The sequence below is a fragment of the Vulpes vulpes genome, chromosome 16, assembly GCF_048418805.1.
Source record: "Vulpes vulpes isolate BD-2025 chromosome 16, VulVul3, whole genome shotgun sequence".
Classification (NCBI taxonomy): domain Eukaryota; kingdom Metazoa; phylum Chordata; class Mammalia; order Carnivora; family Canidae; genus Vulpes; species Vulpes vulpes.
In genome coordinates, this window is record NC_132795.1 from 12,256,922 (window position 1) to 12,263,693 (window position 6,772).

At 34.5% G+C, this 6,772-nt stretch overlaps 1 pseudogene; it reads left to right on the forward strand.

Moving 5' to 3' along the window:
- The first annotated feature begins 4,379 nt into the window (after positions 1–4,379).
- On the forward strand, positions 4,380–6,177 carry LOC112922482 (60 kDa heat shock protein, mitochondrial pseudogene; annotated as a pseudogene).
- Positions 6,178–6,772: the final 595 nt, after the last annotated feature.

The window sequence follows — 6,772 nt, forward strand, 5'->3', positions numbered from 1 at the left end:
ATTTTAAAATGGGCATAGGATTTGAATATATATTTACCCCCAAAAAATGATATTGCCAAAGCATGTGTCAAAATGCTCAATGTCACTAGTCATTAAGGAAGTGCAAATCAAAATCACAATGAGATGGAATGCTACATCCACTAGAATGACTATAAACAAACAAAACAAAAGCAGGAAAAAAACAAGTATTGACAAAGTTTTGGAGAAACTGGGACCTACCTAAAGTTGTCGGTGGGAATGTGAAATGGTGTAGCCACTGTAGAAAAACAATTTGACAGTCCCTCAATAAGTTAAGCATGGGATTACCATATGACCCAACAATTCTACTTCTAGGTATATACCTCTAAGAATAAAAAATTAAAAAAAAAAAAGGAAAAAGAAAAGAAGAGAAAAACAATCGTAAAGGAAAGATTTGTATACATACATTGAGAGCGCAATATTCAGGATAGCCAAAAGGTGGAAATAACTCCTATGTCCCTCAACTGACAAATGGATGAACAAAATCTGGCATATATGTACAATGGAACATTATACAGGCTCCAACAAAATAGCATCAACACATGCTACAATGTGGATAAACTTTGGAAAGATTATGCTAAGTAAGAGAAGGAACCAAACACCTCATATTGTATGATTCCATTAACTTGAAATCTCCAGAATAAATAAATGCATGGGAACGGAACACAAATCAGTGGTTGCCCGAGGCTGGGGGAGAGGGAATGAGGATCACTGTTTAATGGGTACAAGTTCTTCCTTTGAGCTGATGAATATGTTCTGGAAATAAATTGTGGTGATGGTTGCATGACATTGTGAATGTATTAACCACCATTGAATTCTACACTTTAGAATAGTTAAAATTATATATTTTATGTTTTGTATTTTACCACAATTTTAAAGCACACACACATGCACCTCTTTATGTATGTAATAAACATAATATAAATCATATATACTTTCTGTGTGCATATGTGTGTGAATGCAATCCCCTATGATAGTTACTGATAATTTGATAAGACTATTTTATCATAACAGTTCATTATTTCTCCATTTAATTGATGACATGCTGTGATTACTGACCTTTCCAGTATAGCTAATCTAAGGATCCAGTTATGAGTTATAATGTCCTGTTAATACACTTATTTACATTTAAATACATGTCACAGCTAAGTACCAAAGGCAACAACAGAGTTTTGAGAATTTTTTTAAATTTTTAAATAAATACTTATTCCTGCCATTTTATTAATAGAGACATACAAAATGGCATATTGAGAAATTGAATATGCACAAATAAAACTTTGTTTTCATCTATTCCTCACCTGATATTTTTCCTCGGGTAGTTTTACCAAATATTATCTGCTAATATTCTGTTAGGAATCAAACGCATGCAACATAGTACCCTATTTTAAAATATGTGAGTATATTTTATACCATAAAATCACAGCTCACAACTGTAGTTTTATTAACTTAATCTTAAACAGGTATATAGGGAAAATCTGTAAATGCATTGCTTTTGACACTCATCCAGCTAGATATTGTTATTATTAGATTAAGAAAAAATAAAAGCAGTGCATGCTTAAAAATATCTTAAATACAGAAGTGTTTGTAGTAAAAAAAATAAAATAAAATGAAGTGATGTAATGAGCACTGGGTATTTTATAAGCCTGATGAATCACTGACCTCTACTTCTGAAACTAATAATACATTATATGTTAACTAATTTAATGTAAATAAAAAATAAATTAAAAATTTAATAATTTAAAATAAAACATTTTAAAAAATAAAATGTACTTCCATAAATACACACCCATCCGCATGTAATATTTTTAAGCAATCATTGTAATAATGATGAATATCTATCATTTATTATGAACCAAGCACTGTTCTAAGAACTTAATATAACTATCTGACTTAATCTTTATAACAGTTCTATGAAGTACTTAGCATTATTTTCACTTAATTTACAGGCAAATAGAGTCAAAGGAAAGTCATGATACAAATAAATTTCTGAAAACTGCTGTTTTTTGGACTCAATTATATTTCAATATTATTATTCCAAGTAGTATACCAATAGCTATTTTCACTATGTTTGGCAAAGGTTGTTAGACATTCACCAGTATCAAAAATCCCTTTGTTTAAAGTAATACAAATTTTAATTGGTCAACTGACCATAAAGAATATTGACTACACTCTTGGCCATGTGACTAACTTCTGACCAGGAAGATGTGAACAGGCATATTTTCCTGTAGCTTCTAGATCATTCCTAAGACAAGCCTTGATCCCTCACCCTTTTTCCTCTTCACACATTACTCCAGTCTACATATGGAATGTAGTTATTTCCAAGCCAAACCATGAGGGTGAGAGGCAACACCATGTGGATAATGGCAGTGAAATAGATAAGAGTTTGTCACACTGGGCAATTAATAATTGATATATAGATATATATGTAACAAATATGACACATATATATACACACACACATATATGACAGAGGAATCCATTTCTAACTTGTCCATCCATTCTAATTTTATTTTTGTTTCGTGTTCTTGCTTTTTTGTTTCCTTCTACTTGCAGTGGAATTCAATTTTAAACAGTATGAAGGTATCAAACTTTATTCAAGGGACATCTTGGTGGTTTAATTGGTTAAGCAGTTGACTTTTGATTTCAGGTCAGGTCATCATCTCGGGGTCCTGGGATTGAGCCCCACATCAGGCTCTGCTCTCAGCAGGGAGTCTACTTTAGGTTTGCTCTCTCTCCCTCTGCCCCTTCACTCTCTCTCTCTCTCTCTCTCTCTAAAATAAATGAATAAATCTTTTTTAAAAAGGCTCCTCATTAAAAAAAAAAAACTTTATTCAACATTGCCCTACTGCTGAATATGTTACCTTAAATCTTTTTTTCTGCTAGAACATATGTGGAGTGAATTTTTTTCACTTACATGTTAATACAATAGTATTCTAGTAGTCTACTATTGCCATTATCTAGTGTTCCAGAATGGATTCTTAGAAGCGGAACTACTAGGGTAAACAGAGGGCAACTTTTAACAATGAAATAGGTCTGTTCTTTGAAAGGCAGTACCAGTTCCAACAGTATATGAGATAAATCCACTTCCCAGGCTTTATATATTTTTAAATTTTGTTTTCATTTCTGTGACTGTCAGATAAAAATCTATTTTGTTTATTATTTTAAAATAATAAATTAGAAACACTCAAATTACTTGTTAAAATTAAGATTTCCTATATTGACACACATTTTTATTTCTTACTCTATTTGCCTATTCACCTCTATGACTTTTTTTATATGGAATTGCATTTTTTGAGATAAAGTTATTAAATTTTATTTTTTTTACTTATGTGTGAAATTTTTATATTTTTAAGCTTTCTTTATATATCTCTTACCATGTTAATGTCTTGAATTTGTATTTGTATTTTTTTCCTTCATAGCTTTCTGTCAGGCTTAGTAGAAAGAGAATTATAATGTTTTCCTACATATCTCTCAGTACGTTAAATTTATTTTTAAATGTAGACTTTATTGAATGGGGGGGGGGGGTAAAGAGCAAGACTATGATCTATTTTTTCCCTTCATTAGGTAGACACTTACTCCAGCACAATTTAGTGACGAGTACCTTTGTCCCTACAGATTTAAAGACCTCACATACATCATTGTACAATGATTTATTACTCTGAACATTGCCATGTTTATGGATCCTTATTATACACTTTGAAATCTAGTGAAAGAAAAAAAGCTTCTTCCTTGTGAATCTTCTCATTCCATTCTTTCTTGGTAATTCTTGAATAATAATAAAATGTAAATATAATAATTATTCTCCATGATCATCTACATTTTGTACTTTTCTTTATTAAAAAAAAAGTACATTAAAAATATCTCATTACAATCTATTAACTTCCAGAGTCCAGAACTTACTCCTCAGCCTTGGCTTACTGATCTTGTAGGTTCCTACCATATGTATTTATTTTCCATAGATATGCCAAAATATATGTAAGAGAAGCCTCTCAATTTACTCTTTCATCTGGCCATGGTGGTTCTTACAAGAAGGGCTACAGTTTAAATAAAAAAGCATTTGATCCAAGGTTCTCCTCTTCTTTGACCTCTTCTCAATTTCCAGATCCACATCCTTCTAGAGACACTATACCAGGAACGAGGATGCTGGGCAACATCTCTGAGAAAAACTTTGACTTTACATGGACACTCCATTTTAGCTCCATCAGCACAATACTAATACTCAATACTAATACTAATATTAATACTAATACTTCATAATACTCAATAATAGAAGTTTTTTCATATTATAATGAAAAAATAGCCCTCAGTTTCCCCCAAAGACCTGCCTTGCCACCTGCACGCTCTGCCCCTGTCCCGCAGAAATGCTTCAATTACCCGCAGTCCTCCACCAAATTAGGCCAGTGTCCAGAACACTGGCTCTTCATCTCACTCGGGCCTATGCCTAGGATGTAAAATTTGGTGCCGATGCCCAAGCCTTAATGCTTCAAGGTGTAGATCTTTTAGCCGATGCCATGGCCGTTACTATGGGGCCAAAGGGAAGAACAGTGATTATTGAACAGAGTTGGGGAAGTCCCAAAAGTAACAAAAGATGGTGTGACCGTAGCAAAGTCAATTGAGTTAAAAGACAATATAAACTTGTTCAAGATGTTGCCAATAACACAAACGAATAGACTGGGGATGGTACCACTACTGCTACTGTTTTGGCACGCTCTATAGCCAAGAAAGGCTTTGAGAAGATTAGCAACGGTGCTAATCCTGTGGAAATCAGAGGAGGTGTGAGGTTAGCTGTTGATGCTGTAATTGCTGAACTTAAGAAGCAGTCTAAACCTGTGACAACCCATGAAGAAATTTCTCAGGTTGCTACAATTTCTGCAAATGGAGACAAAGAAATTGGCAACATCATTTCTGATGCAATGAAAGGGTTGGAAGAAAGGGTGTCATCACAGTAAAGGATGGGAAAACACTGAATGATGAATTAGAAATTATTGAGGGCATGAAGTTTGAAGTTTGAGGTTATAATTCTCCATACTTTATTAATACATCGAAAGGTGAGAAATGTGAATTCCAAGATGCCTATGTTCTATAGAGTGAAAGGAAAATTTCTAGTGTCCAGTCCATTGCACCTGCTCTTGAAATTGCCAATGCTCACCAGAAGCCCTCGATCATAATTGCTGAAGATGTTGATGGAGAAGCTCTGAGTACACTTGTTTTAAATAGGATTAAAAGTTGGTCTTCAGGTTATGGCAGTCAAAGCTCCAGGTTTTGGTGACAATAGAAAGAACCAGCTTAAAGATAGGGCTATTGCTACTGGTGGTGCAGTGTTTGGAGAAGGATTGACTCTAAATCTCAAAGATGTTCAGCCTCACGACTTAGGAAAAGTTGGAGAGGTCATTGTGACCAAAGATGATGCCATGCTTTTAAAAGGAAAAGGTGACAAGGCGCAAATTGAAAAACATATTCAAGAAATCATTGAGCAGTTAGATATCACAACTAGTGAATATGAAAAGGAAAAGCTGAATGAACGTCTGGCAAAACTCTCAGATGGAGTATCTGTGTTGAAGGTTGGTGGGACAAGTGATGTTGAAGTGAATGGAAAGACAGTTACAGATGCCCTCAAGGCCACAAGAGCTGCTGTTGTTCTGGGAGGGGGTTGTGCCCCGCTTCGGTGCATTCCAGCCTTGGATTCAATAACTCCAGCTAATGAAGATCAAAGAATCGGTATCGAAATTATTAAGAGAACACTCAAAATGCCTGCAGTGACCATTGCTAAGAATGCAGGTGTTGAAAGATCCTTAATAGTTGAGAAAATTATGCAGAGTTCCTCAGAAGTTGGTTATGATGCTATGCTTGGAGATTTTGTGAATATGGTGGAAAAAAGGAATCATTGATCCAACTAAGGTGGTAAGAACTACTTTATTGGATGCTGCTGGAGTGGTCTCTCTGTTAAGTACAGCAGAAGTAGTCACCGAAATTCCTAAAGAAGAGAAGGACCCAGGAATGGGTGGAATGGGTGGAATGGGAGGTGGTATGGGAGGTGGCATGTTCTGATTCCTAGAATAGTGCTTTACCATTCTTAAAGAACTGTGAGAGGAAGCTCAAGGCTGTGTTCCTCAACCAAAACTTCAGAGAAGTCAGTTGAAGGAAATGACTGAAGAAAAGGCTGGCTGGTGTTTAAGAAAATCACTATAACCATCATTTTCTGGTTTCAGTTGACAACGTATAATGGTTTACTGCTGCCATTGTCCATGCCTACAGATAATTTATTTTGTATTTCTGAATAAAAAGACATTTGTACATTCCTGATAACTGAGTGCAAGAGCCATGTACCAACTTAAATCACTGAGGCATTTTTACTACTATTCTGTTAAAATCAGGATTTTAGTGTTTGCCATCAGCAGATGAAAAGTCAAGAAGCCTTCCTGTGGAGAGTAAGAAAAATCATTACAAAGTAGAAAAATATCCAATTATGTGACAACCTTTGTGTAATAAAAATTTGTTTAAAGTTAAAAAAGAAAAGAAAAAATAATATCTGGGTTTGATTCCTGGTTCTGTCACTTGCTAGTTAAGTGAACTTGTAAATACTCAAGACTCCTTAGAGCTTCAGTTTACTTATCTATAAAATGAGAATGATAATGCCACTTTGTCAGGCTGAAAGTGTGCTAGATGAAACAAAAAGCATAATTGCCCACTGTAGTGCCGGGCATATGTCACACTCAATGGTTATAAACACTGATATTATTGTGCACTTCTTCCC